Source organism: Rhinolophus hipposideros, assembly GCF_964194185.1.
Source record: "Rhinolophus hipposideros genome assembly, chromosome: X".
In the NCBI taxonomy this organism is placed as follows: domain Eukaryota; kingdom Metazoa; phylum Chordata; class Mammalia; order Chiroptera; family Rhinolophidae; genus Rhinolophus; species Rhinolophus hipposideros.
In genome coordinates, this window is record NC_138046.1 from 115,588,637 (window position 1) to 115,605,983 (window position 17,347).

Genomic DNA, 17,347 nt, shown 5'->3' on the forward strand with positions numbered 1-17,347 from the left:
CTTCCAATTAAACAGCATGCCTTCCATGGCCTGTTCAATGTCCTGCTCCTTCTCAAAGTGTACCCAGGGAGTTTCAGTTTTGGCAAAGGTCTGTGAGATTTCATGCTCCTTTTCCTCATGTAATAAAAAAGTCATTTTTGCCTCAAGCTAAGGAAAACCCTGGCATTTTTTACTTGAAAATGTTTGGGTGAGGTTTTTTTATATTAGATTTATTGTTGTTTTTTGGAACTCTTGTGGACATTCGCAGTTTTTGGTTCCCTTGCTGAGCTTTTCTGGAAACTTCCATGGAAAGAAGGGTTAAAAACAGAGGAATGAGGTTGGTTTTTAAACTCCAAGTCTGAAGGGTGGGTAGAAGATTTTTAAAAACTGTGCCTGCTGGGTTTCAGAGGACATACAAACTCAGCCCCGGCCTGGGTGGAGAACAGAGGGACTGGCAAGAACGCCATCTTGTTCTCGACCCTTTATAAAAACTAGAGTGAGATGCCCTGTTCTGTGTTCACTGACCAGCCTGGGAGGTTTTTACTCCTGTGCATATCTCCCTTTGCTTATTAATTCCCCTAAGAGGGCAGAAGGAGAGAAAGATGCAACTCTTCATTATCCAAACCATACTCGGGAAGAAGAAAGGAGAGCCTTCACCAAGAATTCAGATGTTCACTGTGGTGATCAGACCTCACCACGCAGCCCAAATTCCAAATGAGCTTTGCCCATTTCCCTATTTTCTCTTTCGCCGCCTTGGGCCTGCACCAAAATGCAGTGCCTTTGGCTTTTTGTAGCCCACACAGTTACCTTGTAAAGCCTCACAACTAACAGCAGCTTCTTTTGACTTTACGGGTGAGGGAACTGACCCTAAAGTGGTAACCTCTTTAAAAACTCACTCCCCACCCTGTCTCTCCTAGCTCCACTCCCTCTCATCCCAGTCCGATTAGAGCCCTTCAGTCTTTCTCTCTTTCTCGCAGTTTCTGAGGGTAGAAAATACTCCATTGTCCTCTTTTGTTTTGGTGACTTAAATAACTCAGAGGATATTTATGGTGGAGTCATGCACTCCCCGTTCCACTCTGTGGGGACAGAGCCCCAAAAAACAGTTTCCAGGCTCTCGGCCTCACATAGAAAGGTGCTGGCTCGGGTAGTAAATGGCCATCAACTGTGATCAGATGGCCATCAGCTGTGGCTGGTTGGCCATCAGCTGTAACCCGTAAGCCATTGGCCACTAATATAACTGCCGTGGCTACGCTAGCAGAGAATGGGGGCTAGCAAGAAGATGGTGGCTGGCAAGCGCGGACTGCTGTTAGGACGGTGGGTTGCAGATTATGTAGATCCTGCTTCCTGTGTCTCCAGCCCAGCCGCCAGCGAGAATATAGTGGTATGACTCCCGTACCTATGGCTCCGTGGGTGTTCCTTTTTGGCCTCATCCTGTCCTGCGTTCTTATGAGGGGAGCGGGAGCTGAGACCCCGCCTGCCGCCCTGCACGACAAATGGCGCAGCGAGGAGGGTCCCCCGCACGACACACTTCCTACTCATGTTTCCAGATTTTAGAATCTCCTTTGGTAGGAGAGCATCTGCTCCATCTCCCAAGTCTTCCAGCGTTGGGATCCTAGTGAGGAGAGTGAGTCATTCAGTTGGACTACAGATATCTGTGGCACACCCACCAACTGCTAGGCCCTGGAGATGCAGCGAGGAAAAGACAGTCCTGCTCTGGAGGGCACTCCTCAGGTAAGGGGCTGGCATTCTACTAAGCTTCCAGGCTCCTATGTCAATCCCATCCTAATCCCAGCCCCGGGGGGAACATATGTAGGCGATGCCAGTTCATTGTATCCTAACATCAGCTCCTCACCCACCATCACCATCACTTCTGTCACTTTCACAATGCTTCTCAGAACTTTCTACTGAACTGCACACTCACATTTGGGGGTGCTCATGAACACCCCCAATTCCTACAGTTACTCGCCTGAACACTTTTTTAGCCTCTTTCTTACACATGTAATTTAATAGGTACAATTTGGCTACGCCAGACCTATATTCTTGGCAGTTCTCCTGCAGTTTACATGAGCCAGATAAATGACGTCTAGTTCAGGGCAGGTCACCATATCCTTAGTTTCCACAAACTCTCTCTCCACACATTCTCCTTTGATACAGGGGTAGACTAGAAAGAAAATAATTAAATCTTATTTTACATGTCACAATATGAAGATTTATTCCAGACACAAGCATGCATTCTTAATTATAACCCCAGCATTGATCTAAGCAAGTATAAGATATATGGCTGCAAGTTGCTGGTGGTTTTGCATTACCATTTTAGTGCAATTAACGTCTACCACTAAAGCACCATCTTATGCATAAGACAAAATTAAAAAGAAGCTTGTAATATTATATCTTACTCAGGAAATGTTAGTATTGCATTCTAAAGATGAAGAGTTGAGGTTTTCATTTTTAATTACATTACTGAGTGATTCTTCTAAAGGGAATGTAATTGTGAAGAATATAAATTATTTTGCAAGTTGATGGTGAGGGACTAGTAGTAATCTTTTGGGAAGCAAACAAACAACCAAATAGAATTCAGCAGCATCCAATAGTAAAGTTTAAAATTTCTGTCTGGTTGTAACTCTTTTACAAAAGCCTTTGTACAAGAATATTGCAATCAATAATTGAATCATTCATGAAGCGTTTTTGCTGCGATTTGTGGGAGATACAAAGAAAGCTTGTGCGGGTTCGAAGCTGCTGCCCTTCCCTTTCTAGGCTACCTTCTTTTCTGAAGGGTTTCCTCTCCTTTTTCAGAAACCCAGTCTTCCCTGAGCCCTTCTTGGAGTGCCCGCTCAGATTGGCACCCCTGTCTTCTCCAGGGCAGTGACTTAGGTTGGCAAATTCACCTTTCCTCTGCTACAATCAGAACACTCTTCTTTCCCTCCAAGCCCCTCAGCTGATTAAACAAAGTCACACTCCAGTGTTGATGACTAAAAATCCTTAACGTTCCCTGGGGTGTCTGCAGCTGAGATCCTGAAGTGGTGGAATTTCAGGTTTTGTGACAGGCTAGTGGGGATATATTTTTCCATGTGTTTTGATGCTATTTGTTAAAGGAGCTGGTATAAAAGGATTTCATAAAATGACATTTTGCCTAAGACCTTTCTTCCAGGGCTTTAAATGATTAGGAAGAGATCTTAGAGTTCTCCTAATCTCAACAAAGTTTTGTTCAGGGTGACATCCATCTGCCCTTTCTTTGAACTAGTGTGTGAACTTCAACCACAGATGCTGCCTTGTAGAAATGCTTCTTCAGGTGGCTGGTTAGCTCAGTTGGTTAGGACGTGGTGCTAATAACACCGAGGTTGCTGGTTAGATCCCCGCACGGGCCACTGTGAGCTCATCCTCCTCAAAGAAAAAAAGAAAAAAAGAAAGAAATGTTTCTTCTGCAGATTCATTCCCACTGAAGGGAATCCTGACTTCAGTAGAAATACAGCAAAGCCTTCACATTTGCCAAGGAGGCATTCCCAGGCCTTTCATTTCCCCATAAAAGAAAGTAAAGTATAGCTTCCCAGGCATTAATGCATATGAGGATAAAAACAGACATTTACTATGTTTTCAGCACTGTTCCATGTGTTTTCCATATACACAAAATGAATTCACAAAGCAATAGAAGTATAAAATAAATTTAAATCATTTAACTGTTTTGTGAGTTTGTAGCATTTATACTTCAGGCCATCCTGTATTAACTCCTTTAATCTTCATGACAGCCTTCCCACGTAGGTAGCATTATTCACCCCATTTCACAGATGGGAAAACAAAAGCATTGGGAGGTTAAGTAATTTGCCCAAGGTTACATAGCTAGTAAGGGGCAAAACTGGGAATGTAAACCCAGGCAGTGGAATCCCAGTATTCATGCTCTTAGCCACCAAGCCACACTGCATCTCAGCAGCCACTAGGAGACAGCAGAGATGTCACCATGTCTGAAGAACAGCTGGCCTCAGTCATTAGTTAAATGTTTCACTCTCCACAGCAGCCTCATTTGCCCATGGTTCAGTTTCAGCCCTCAGCAAGATGGCAGGAACCTCATTGGTATCAAAACCATGAATGATAAGTCTAGGACTGCTAAGGGTTCCCTGTGACCCTCACTTTTGTTTCCCCCACACTTTTCCACAGCATGAGCCAACCTATACTTATTGAATTAAATTAAATTAAATAGAATTGCCAAGACCTTTTGACATTCTATGAGCAGTTTGGGCAGGTCCTCCTCTCTTGCCCTCTACTTAATTCCAGACCTGTTGTATATTCTTGTCGTGGCCCCATTTCCCTCCTACATGTCCTTGTCCATCACATGGAACCTTCCTCCATAAACTCACCACACCTGACCCGGCCCAGAGAGCCATGGTGAGGGCCTCACTAATTATGTAGACTACTGTCTACACAATAGTCCCCAAGCCTGCTGCCTTCATTTACGGGAGGGAAAGCAAAGTGCTCTGTTTTGGGGGTCTGGTCCTTTCCAGGCCAGAACTAGATCTGAAGCCATTTATACCTGTAGTCAAGCAGTCAGTCAGTTAGCCTCCTCTGGCTCGTTTCAGGGGCCTCATCTGTCCTTCCCACACCACCTGCATCTCCTTTCCCAGACTCACTGGCCTCCAACTGACCTTGGCTAGGGGACTTTGGTCTCCCCACCCTGTTTTCTTGGCAATCCCAACCCTCGTGACCCTGGCAAGTGGGAGGCATTAACACCTAAGATCCAGGGAGCTCTGTCTGTCTTTCATGACCCTCAGACAGAGGGCCTACTTGTTGACCTAACTTTATGGCCCTGTCCCTGGCACCTGGAGCCCGCTGAGACTGACCTGGTCCCATTAGCCAAGGCTTGATCAACGGTACTTTATTTCTTACTGGCATTTCTGAAAACTGAGAGGTTGCTCAGGGATTTCTGAGCCTTGAGTTGATTAGCAGTTAATGATGTGTGTTTTGATGAGAAAATAAAAGATTTTGTTTATCCACTTGAGAGGAGGAAAATTAAGAGTAAAAAGGAGAGAAGGAAAAACACAAATTCTCAGCTTTTTAATGGGGTTTTAAGTGGCTTGGGTCTGCTGAGTTCCCAGTCATTGCTGGAAAATTCTCTGGGTGTTGATTTTATGTATCAGCTCTCAGAAAAATTCATGGAGTGTTTAACTTCACCTAAGGCTGTCAGGAGACACACAGAAGGCCAAAAGGGCTGCTGGATGAGTCATTTTGCTATTTAAAGAATGTGTGATTACAACCAGGAAGTGCATTTATATTTCTGCCTGAAGCACAGAGAGAAAAGAGCCTATAGGGACCAGAGACGGTTTCCAACAGTGAATCCGCCAACCAGAGCCATGGTTTACAGGCACCCCAACTCAGTCAACATCTACAGAAAGGATGTTTTCGAAACTGTTCTTGGTCCACCATTGTTGGAGTCATGGGGAAGACGCAGAGGGGTTCCATAAAGGCAGGATGTGGTAATGTCAAAGTAATAGGCTTTGGCGTCAAGCCAATCTGGGTTTGAATCTCACTTAACTGTTCTAGATTTCTCAACCTCTCTGAGTCTCAGTTCTCATTCATAAAATGGGCCAGTACTGTTTAACTTGCAGAGCTGCAATGAAGATGAAACGGTTCAATAAGTAAAATTAACCCGCACAGTTCAGGTGCCCGGTGAGTGCCATTTACCCTCCCCACCTCTCTATTTTTTTCCTATAGAAAGTCATTACTTTCTACTCTCTCTCCAGAGTGCACATGGTCTTTAATGGCTGACATTTAAAACAAACAGACCAAGGTGGTTAACATCTTCTGGGGGCTTGGGTTTTTTTCAAAAACAGCTCACCAGGGAAATAGTAATTCATAATCCTACCTTTCAGGGATCCCCTGATCAAATCAGCAAAGTGTCTTTTAGTAAGTGCTTGATGTTGAAATTTTACACATGGTTTGGGCCAATAAACTCGGTTGGAGTTAGGTAGTCAGAGTCTTGCTTTCCAAATAGGCCTGTAGAAGTGACGTCCTTCGATGATAGTCTTACTAAGGCCAGTTGCCAGTCACATCACAAATGAGTACTGTTACAAGTGGGGTTGAATGAGAGGCTGGGGGAGGGTTTCCTTATCACTATTCTTAAAATGACAACTTAGAGCACATCTTAATGGCCAGCAGCATTATATTTGCTGGTCAAGATCCGTCCGTGTGGCAGGAAGAGCCCTTTGGTGAGCATCTGCTCTAAAGATTTCACTGACAGTCATGGGTAGTCCTACGTCTGAGGGCAAATGAGAACACGAATGGATCTCAGCTATTCTAGAACAGTCTCCTCTCACTAAACTACCTTTGCCTTGGGGTGGAAGAGTCAAATTTGTGACTTGAGTCATCTAGGAAGCAGTTATTAAGGGAGCAGCTCATATGGAGGGTTACGTACTGTAAAGATTTTGCTACCACCCAATAGAAGATGCCCCAAGATCATAGACACATCTAAGGGCAAGTCAAAAAAAGAAAGCCCAAGACTTCAGTCTAATTCTTTATTTCTGCCCTTTGAGACACATCAGAATTGTGTTCTCTCCACTTGGACGGAATTTTTCAGTCAAGGATGGAGGCTCATCAGAACTGTCTTTCCATTCTGGCACCAATTTAATTCTGTGGGGTTATTTTAATGAAGGAGTTTGTTTCTCGATTAAGCAACAGTTTTCAGGAACATCTCTCGGTTTAAGGCAGCTTTAATATGCCTATAAAAGCCAAGAGCCATTCAGAGCAGCTGGCTATGAATTCCTCATGAGATGGATGATAGTAAGTTCATCATTGATGTTGGCAATTTCTTTAGAAATGAAAAAACTGCACCTTGGAATTGCTCAATGTCCTGGAAGGCTGAAAGAAAAGAATATTCAAGTTTCCCCACATGAGAATCGTGGTGGTCATGGAGGTGAGGGGGGGTTATCACTTGCGAACCAAAAGACATAAGCCAATTGGGAAGTTATTTGAGGTGTGTCTGAGGTCAAAATCATATAGGGAAATGCAATGGGATATTTTATTTCTTGTTTGGGGAGAGATGAACAAGAAGATTTTCTCCAGCAAAAGCTAAGCCTCTCTATGTTCCCCACAAACTGAGAGGTATCTTCTTCAATCTATGCCAAGCCAAGAAATAGAACAACACACATTCCTGATGTCCAAAGGCCCAGAGCTTGCATTTGTCCAATGAGAGAATGGCCTCCTGTACACAATTGTGTGAACTGATATTCTTGCAGCATGTTTGCCCTATCCAGAGTCTTCTTTCTGAAGCCTCTTTGGACAACTATTGTTATGGTTCTTTAAAAGATGCCTGTAAGGCAAGATCCACCTACGGGTACTAAAATTAGCAGGTGAACATTTGAGGAGAAATAGGCTATATCTCTCAAGGTATTTATTGATTAAAAAGGGGAAAAGAGCAACATTACAAGACACCCCTTAACCACGTTATCAAGGTTAACATCATAATAATCAGGCATGTCAACATCATGTGCCCTCTGATATGATGTCCTGAGAAGGGTATATTATCGCTTCTATAGTATTCTTGCCAGAAATGCATAACTTCACTTTAGTTATGAGAAAACATCAGAAAACCCAATGAAGGGATGTTCTGTGAGATAACTGACTAGTACTCTTCAAAAGTGTCAAGATCAGAAAACACAAGGAAGGACTGAGTTGTCACAGATCGAAGGTGCCTAAGGAGGAGTAGAATCTGGAACAGGAAAAGGCATTAGTGGAAAGACTGGTGAAATTTGAGTAAGATCTGTAATTTAGATGATAGTACCGTGCTATGTTAATTTCCTGGTTTTGACGATTGTACTACAGTTATAGAAGACGCTACCATTAGGGAAAGCTGGATGAAGGGTATACATGAATTCTCTGTACAATTTTTGCAACTTTTTTATAAGTCTAAATTTATTTTAAAATAAAAAGTTAAAAATAAGTTTCCGGGGGGCGGGGGCGGGAAGAACCCAACCACCACGCAGCATAGTATTGCCCTACCAAGAGCCTCAGTGCCTCCGTGAACCAGATGGGGTGCATAATTATCTCCCTCCACATTCTGTGTTTAATTTCTACAAGTTGTAACTTGTGCAGCTCATCTCAGTCTTGTGGGTAGCCTAGGAAAATGATATTTCATATTTTAAGACTAAAAGGGTAAAATCAAGAAGAGCCTTTCCAACTAGTTTTCACGAGCTTTATTACTTGTCAGAAATGTGCCTGTGAACAGGGAAATACCAATGATGTAAAAAGATGTATTTTTTTAAAGGCTGCAACATGTAAGAGAGAATTTAAGGCAGGAGGACTGCCAATTATTTGCTTTTTTTTCCTTAAGAGCTGTGTACTTCTTTGGAGTCAGAATCCAATTGTTTCAAGTCTTCATTAATCAGTGACACCATTCATCAAATGGACACATTGGCATAATGAGCTCTCATAAGTACAGTGTTTGTGATCTTTCTTGGATTATTAGAGTGAGGAATGGTGGGGTGGAAAGAGTGAAATCACACGGTACCCTATCTACTTAGTCTAAAACATACTTACGTATGCCACACTGAATTAACATCCTGTCATCTTTTCTGTTTCATCTCATTCTTGTCTCTATTTCTCTGTCTCACTTCATTTCTGTCTCTCTCTTTTGCATGTATAACAAATGAACCAAGGGCACCCCCCCAATCCCTTAATTGAGGCAGTTCAGGTCAAATCATGATTGTTAATGGAAAGAAACCAAATCATTTGTCACAGAGCTTCATTTCGCCTGTGCTCTCTGATTTCCTGCTGTTATTATACTTACAGTAGATGATAAAAGCAGTCGCTTCAGCCTCTTCACAGGAAAACAAATTCCAGCTGCAGTCTGAATCGAAGCACCTGGGCCTCTGGATCAGCTGGGGTCCAACAGCTATTTTTCCAGCCTGGGTTGCTCCTCAGGTTGATAGAAATGAACTGTGCCATTTTTGAATGAAAGTTAGCTTCTGCATTTCCAAGTACTATCTTTGGTCTCCAATGAGTGAGCATTTGGGGTCACCCCTTGAGAATATGGAAGCCTCAGAGTCCTTTTCTCATTATACCACTTCAGAACTTGTAGACTTCCTCCGGGTTTCTAAAACTGCAATTCAGGGGCTCAGAATCACCTGTGCATTAAGATGGAGATTGACTGTGTACACGTTGAAAATGGGAGAGCTGTCACCCAAGGGTTAGGAGAGCAGGTTCTTCTTGTGGGGAAGGGCAGTGTTTGATTGAATATTTGTGGAAATGACAGTTGCCTGGAATCCCATGATTTCAGCACTTTCTCCAATTTTCAGTCTGTTGACTACAGAGGTGGTGCCAGTTTTGAGACCTGTCTTACAGATAGAGGGACAAATATGATAGGCATGTCTTTGGTCATAAACAAGGTTCAGAAATAACAAGATAGCTGCTGGTCATGATCAGCTTTCTGGCCAGCTATCTTCAACCCCAAAACGATCACATGCAGCTTTCCTGGGGCCACTCTTTAGCGCATGTCAGTAAGAGAGTAATCTTCCTTTCTGGAATCCAACCCTGGCCATGACTCAATCCAGCCTGTAGTGTATGAGTAGGGTGTGTGTGTCCAGTGTGTATGTGTGAGTGGGGGCGTAGTGTTATTTGGCTTGAGAGGACAGAACCTGAGAGGAGAGATTGAAGGATGCCTGGCATCACCGTGAGATGACCCAATTGTAACTCCTGAAACCATTACCTGTGAAGATTTCTGCTCCAGCTCAGAGAGTTCCAAGTCTGGCTGAACATCTGAATCATCTGGAGAAGCTTTAAAAATACAGATTCCAGGGCTCTATCCTAGTCCTGTTGAACCAGAACTTCTAGGGGAAGGGCAAGGGGAAAGTCTTTCCTGGAAGCCCAGAAGGTGGCTCAGACCAAGATCCCAAGATGCAGGTTTGAGAACCACTGCTCTTGACCGCTGCTAACCGAACACTGTCCACTGACTTTATAGGATACTGTGAATAAGTACTTCAAAATAATAACAATGTTTATCAAGCATTTACTGTATGCACAGTGCTAAGAGCTTTACATGTCTAATCTTATTTGGTCCTCACAGTAGCCCTACCAGAAAGGTACTATTATTGTTCCCATTTTAAAGATAAGGGAACTGAAGTTCAGAGAAATAAAGTAACTTGCCTAAGATTTCACAGCTAATAAGTGGAGGAACCAGGATTCATAACTGGTCTGATTTATGAGTCTCAGTTCTTACTTACTAGGCTGTAATGCTCTGGGACATCGATTATGTTCTTAGATAATTTTGGCTCTAGTATGTGGAGAGTGGAGGAGGGAAGTAACTGCATCTGAAAAGAATGAAGCACAGGGCGTATATGTGTGCCTGTGCGTGCTTGCACACATGAGTGTTAGCAATGTGGGGAGCAGATGGAGAACTGAAGAAACTGGTAGATGGCTGAGCCTAAAGGAAGAAGGGTATGATGGGACAGTGAAACAAGAATGAATTTTGGAGCCAAAGACTTAAGTGTGAATCCCAGCTCTGCCATTTACTAACTGTATGACTTAAGGCAGGGCATTTAGCTTCTCAGGGCTTTGGTTTCCCTGTCAATAAAAAATAATAATAATACCTATATTGCAGGTTTGTACATTGTAGGGAAAGTTGATAAACTGCCCGGCACTGAGTAGATTTTCAGTTATGGCACTAGCTATTCAATGTTAGTATATTACAAAGAAATAGGGCATCAGTCCTCAAAGAACTGATGTCCTGACCCACAAACAGTTTCATCAGAAATAATCTGACTGAAGACAAAGTAACTAGAAAAAGTTCAGAACAAAATTCCTTTATAAAACTGCATGGGAGACATTGCATGTTTCGATGTGAACAACAACAAAAAGAATCGCAAACACAGTTGTCCTCTGGCCTATATGAAGAATTATAGGAAAATGGGGGCAGGGGAGGTTTGCTAAAGACCAGAAGAGTGAATCTAAGTGCTTTCAAATACAAAGACAGTCAAAAAGGATTAGTTGTTTTTCTCCCCTCTTAGCTGTTCTCAAAGGCAGCCTTGTGTTTTCAGACAAGACAGTGCTGGTGCTAATCTGGGGGCATCAGAAAAGAGGCCTTAGGGAAGAACAGATTCTTCCCTGGACATTGGCTGGACATGATCCTTGGAATTTTGTTGATGGATTTGGACCATGAATTTCACAATAATGGCAGAAGATAGGAAGACATTTAGAAGTTGTTCTACAACAGCAAGAAGAAAGGCACGACATCCAAAAGATGACTAAGAGGGAACAATAATAGTCCTCCATCATTGGAAGAATATAATGGTCCCAGGGAGAGTAATTAGATAACATAAAAAAGATTTTTTGGGAAGGAAAATTCAGACTCTCAGGAACATTTTCTGCATGTCAGGACTTGTGAAATAGTGTTCCAAGAAAAGAGGCAGAAACTGTCTTCACTGAATTATAGAAAGTCAAGTGAAAATTGAACGTGATAAAAAACTCCAGCTGGGCATCTCCAATCTATTTCTTGAAGACGCATTTGACATGAGATAGACTTAAGATTTTGAACTATAGCCATGAAAATGAACAAATTGTTGCTGCATGGAAAACATGGATAAATCTCATTAAGTATAATGTTAAGTAAGGAAAGCTGCACACAAAGGTGCATACTGCATGATTCCGTTCATATAAAGGTCCTGAACAGGTCAAACTAATCTATGTGTTAAAAATCAGGCACCTTAGTTATCTTTGGGGTGTAGTGATTAAGAGGAGACAAGAGAGATTTCAGGAGTGCTGGTCATCTTCTGTTTCTCGATCTGGGTGCTAGTTATGTGGGTCTGTTCAGTTTGCAAATATCGGATTGTATTCATGATTTCTGCATTTTTCTGTATGTATGTTTCAATGAAAAGTTAATAAAGATTTTATCTATGAACAGAGAGTAATTTCTTACAAGAGAAACCAACCTCAAATATCCAACCTCAGAGTTTATTTCTAATTGCTTCACCCATGAAAATTTTATCTTTTCCTGAACTGCAAATTTTTCAACTTCATGTGCTGATCAGAATTACCATAATACATCAGTTTGGGTCTTCTGAAAAGCATATACTAAGATGGGATAAGATGTGTAAGAGATTTATCAGAAGAAAATTTTTTGAGGGATAAAGGGGAAGGAAAGAGTAGGGAGAAGAACCTTTAGGCCAAAAGGCAGATTTGACACCTTTGTAAGGAGGCAGGGGAGGACAGAGGATTGAAGACCTTCAGCACATAGCACAGTCCTGAGAAAATCTCAGTTAGGTTGATGGGGAGATCTTGGGCAAATATTGCTCAGTACACGAATACGGCACTGGGCAGAGAGAGTACAGAAACAGACCCAGAAGCCTACTCCTAGGGCTGGGCCAGTGGGGGAGAGGGTCATGGAGAGGACAACTAGAGAACACTGGCTCGGTGGCTGAACAATGCCTCAGGAACAGGAGGAGCTCTGATGGGAGAGGCCAGCTTCATCTCAGATCCAGCACACAGGTGGTCTGGCTCAGAAATTGGGCAGGGATACTTCTAGGGGTGAAGAGCATCAGGATTCTGCTGGGAGGGGCCGAGGTAGCAGGGCCTGACAGGGAGCAGTCTCAGGAGAGCACTTGGATATTGACCTGGCACAGAGGCCACAAATGCAAAGGATGGCAGTAAAAACGGCTAGCCATCCCAGCAAGAGAGGTTTTGCTCTTGCTCTCTCTTCCTCCTTCTATAAAATTGTTCTGTCCATAAAATTCTGTAATTTGAGAATTTTCCCAGGTGAAGAAAAAGAACATGATTAAAGTCCATTCCGTATTATACATTGATGTCTTGTTCAGAAATGAGTGACTTTGCAGCTCCTTTCACCTCTTGCAATCAGAGCAACAGAAACCTTGTCAGTTACGTGGGAGAGCCCTGCCGTGCATGAATCGGGACAAACCTGCCCGGCCATCCACACACTGAAGGTTGCGGGAACATGCGGTGTATTTTGTGGCATGGAGCATTTGTGAAATCCACGGCCACGTTCTCTTTGTTTGTCAGTGGTGTGCTAGCTAGATCAGATAGGGTGTATCTAGGGGAGAATTAATCATTCCCAGCAGCCGATGGGCTAGATGGCTGAGAAAGTCCTCAGCAGCTGTTCTTCCAAGAGACAACTTGCCCTCACGAACTGCCAGGCACAGGGGACTGTGGTTTCAGCAACTGGGGACCTTTAGGGGCCACTGCTTGTTGTTCCCCTTAACATTAAAACTCCTGCCTTGCAATGTCTCAGCAGCTGTTTTTTATGGTTATTTTGGGTAATATTCTTTTTTTTTTTTTCACTCTTAAAGTACAAACTTTATTTATGGGCATAAGGTACAGATCCCGTTTTATTGTCTCTTTTTTCTCTTTGGATAATAAATTTTATTTATCAGAGTTCAATTTTTTTCTCCATTAATTTGCAAAAACTACACCATATATAAAAAAGCTTTATTAAGATCAAGTTTCTTTTTGGGCTTTTGACTATGTTTCTTTGGTCAATCTGCCTATCCACTATTCTGTGATAATTGTTGTAATTTTATTATAGTTCTTTCTCTCTAGTAAAGCTGATATTTTCACTATATTCTCATTGTCACTGCTCACTACTCCCGGGCGACTTTGCCGATCTTTCCTTTCTTACTGGGAGATCAGTCTGTCTCATCTGTGAATGCATTTTTTAAAAAATTAATAACTTTATCTTTTAGGACAATTTTAGGTTCACAGCAAAATTGACAGAGGGTACAGAAGGTTCCCACATACCCCCTGACCCACACATGCATAGACTTGTGAATGCATTTTTCAGAAAGGAAAAAGTAAGTCTGACACCTGGAAAGAGAACAGAACTGGACATGTGTAAAGGCGTGTGTGTGTGTCCAGTCCTTCTGCCCGCACCTCCTTGAGCATCATTTTCCCTGTTGGAAGGCTGGGTTGTGCAGGGTCATCTCTGAGCTAGCCTACCCTCGGTCCTCGATGTGCCAGGATTTCAACCGCACTCATGCCGTAGGTGGCATTGTTATCCCATCTGGTAAAATAATTCACCTCTCCAAAACCAAATCTCGGTCTATTTTCCACTTAAACCCAAATGCCCTGCCTTATTATTTCATGCTCCTGACTCCAAATCTCTCTTCTGGCTACAATCATTGTTTTTGGTCCTTTCTTGGCGACCTCTATGGACTCTGCTCTGTCTCGTGCAACCTGGCTTCTCACTTGGCTTGTGCAGGGCTCGCCATTGATTTGGACAAACCCTGACAGCGTCAGGTGAGTCACATGGCTCCCACCCCAAACCCCCTCTGTCCACATTCTCCCTCCACACAGAAAAGCAAGGTGCATTTGACAGTTATAAGACTTGTATAAGATAAGGGATATTGAAGCTCCTTAGGAGTAAGAGACCACAAGCGCGAGGGGAGCTAATGGGAACTAATCGTTACTTATGGCGGACCCCCTACGTAGAGAACTAAGGTAGGGACTGTGGGAGATGTATGCCATGGGTCCTCATTAGATGTTTACAGTCGAGTCAGAGAGACTGGACAGGACATCAGGGGGAGGACGGCTGCTCCTGTTACGAGGGATCCAAGTCCAGAGAGAACAGAGCCTCTCAGACAGCACAGTGAGAGATCAGGAGAGAAACTCTCCTGGCTCTGAGCACAGGAGTCTCAGCTCGTTGTCAGAGGCAGGAACGTGAGGCGCTGCTGAAAGAAAACTGCCACGTGCACAGTGGCCTTCCAGATTCAGCAGAACCATGTGCTAGTTTAGGTGGGTTCTTTCACTTGTCTTTAAAGTCAGATTAAAATCTCAATTCCTGACGTACTCCTCTCCTCCACTTGTTTTTGTGAGATCTGTCGACTCCAGATGGTCCTTACCCCATCTGGGACTAAGACAAACCAAAACAAAACAAAACCAATCTTGTTAATGCATATGCATCTATCTCAGTAAAAATCTGAAAACAAAAACAAAAATACAAGCAAAAAACCCACAAAGAACAACCCCATACATAGTGAAAATCAAATAATATTATAAATGGACAAATAATGTTTGCTAGTTAAAGTGGTCTCTATGGCATATGGATAAACTTCCTTATTGTGTAGGTGCGTGTGTAATTTTTACATCTGGATTTTGTGTGCTCAAATCTTCTTAAAGCAGAATCCTATGGTGTTAAGAGTTTGGAGTTTGTATGAATTACCTTTTACCACAGTAATCCTCTTGTGTGTTCTCTTGGGCTGTAGAACACTCCTCCAACACTCAGTTGCTTAAGATAGTGTTTATGCTCAGTCTCACAGATTTGTAAATTGAGTGGGAATTGGCTGGTCTAGCTTGGGCTCAGTTGGACTATTCTGCTTTGGAGTGCAGATCGAGACAGGCTTGGTCCCTTGATAGAGTTAGGTTCCAGCACTAGTCCACGTGTCTCTCATCCTCTTTGGACCAGTGGGCTACTGAAGGCACGTTTTTCCATTTTTGGTAACAGATTTACAAAAGGGGCAAGCAGAAACGTGACATCCTTTAAGACCTAGGCTCAGAACTGTTACATCATCCTTTTGCCTGCTTTCTATTGGCAAAGCAAATCATACAGCTAGGACCAACATCAGGGGGGTGGGAATATGTACGTCACCTTTAGTGAAGCCACAAAGTCTCAGGGATGGCAAAGGGCATGGGGACATGGACGAGTGAAAGGTTCTAAGCATTAAAGCAATCTGCTGGAACTGGAAGAAGGGTAGAGAGCCCTTGTGTAGAGAATGAGTCAAAGAAATTGTTTTAGTTTCTGTGGGCTGCCATAACAAAATACCAGAGACTGAGTGGCTTAAACAACAGAAATCTATTGTCTCCCAGTTCTGGAGGCTGAAAGAACAAGATCAAGGTGTCAGCAGGTATGGTTTCTTCCAACGATCTCAGATGGCCACCTACTTGCTGTATTGTCACATGGATTTTTACCTTTGTGTGTGCATGCCTGGTGTTGCTCTGTGTATTCTAATCTCTTCTTAAAAGGACAAAAGTCATATGGGATTAGAACCCACCCTCGTGGCCTCATTGTAACCTAATCACCTCTTTAAATGCCCTATCTCCCAGTAAAGAGTTACACTTTGAGCTACTGGGGGGTTAAGATTTCAGCATATGAATTTGGGAAGGACACAGCTCAGCGCTTAACAGGAATTATCTTCTAAATAGCTCAAAGCGCTTTATAGGGGAATTTACTGAATTGGTCATTACAAAGTGGGGAATTTAGGAACAGGGGAAGTGGTAGGGGTCCAGACAAGGTAATTAGGTGAATTAGGCCAACTTGAGAGAGCAGCTATAAAATAAAGACTGGAATACAGTTCTCTTGTGACAGATGCCTAGGATTTCCCATAGCCTGAGTCTACCTGAGGTACTTACCACTGAAATAAGTCAGATGAAATATAATAGAGAAATCAACCTACTTTTGACAACCGGGGTCTTCTGCATATTTTAATTGCACTTACCTCAGATCAGTGCAATTCAAATTAAGTGTTCCGGTCATTTTTATCTTGGTCAGTGATTAAATTCACAGCAACAAAAATTTCCTGCCAGCAATAGGGTTTGACATTTTGAGAGGGGAACAATCTATTCTGTAGCATGACAATTTCCAGTGGAAAGGTATTTAACGCCCCCAACCAGAGAGGATAGCTCTGCCTACAAGTTAAGAAGCCCCAGTGACCTCATTCTTTACAAAATGACGAACGAGATCCCAAACAATCAACAACAAAAACCCCGTTATAATTTGGATTAGTCAGCCCAATAGCTTAAACTTTACCAAAAGTCACCAAAAGAGAAACAGACAAGCACATGAATGTAATTAGTAATATGCTTTATTATTCACTTAAAGGTGATTTGATCTGTCTGGTTTAAAGATGATAACTCCTTCCTTAATTTTAAAGAGAAACTCTCCTTTCAGTGGATTAGGGGCTAGTAATGGATTTTCCAGTAATGAAATTAGTGTTAATGGATCCAATTATTGAAAGGCAATAGTAGCCATTTAAAAGCAAAGGAAGGGGAACTCTACAATCACAGGCCCCTTAAACCTTTTTTTGGCTAAGTTTCCTTTCTTGTTCTTAAGCCCACAGTACTTTTTAACTTTTGAACTTGTGAGTTGAAGTGTGGAGTGTAGAGAGAATGGAAAGATCCCAATTTGATCAGTAAATATCTATCTTTTTATTGAGTGATTTAAGAACGTCAAGCATCAGGATTCAAGTGGACACTGAAAAGCTTTAATTTCCTTCCTATTCTTTGGGGGAGGCATTAGAAAAAAGGGGGGAGAAAAATATAGGAACACTCTTTTGATTTTAAAGCAAATTATATAAATTTTCATTTAAATGGATCCAGATTGAATTAGAAAATGTACTGAAATAATGCTTACAGACTAGAGGTATGCTACAAAGCAGCAATTACCATG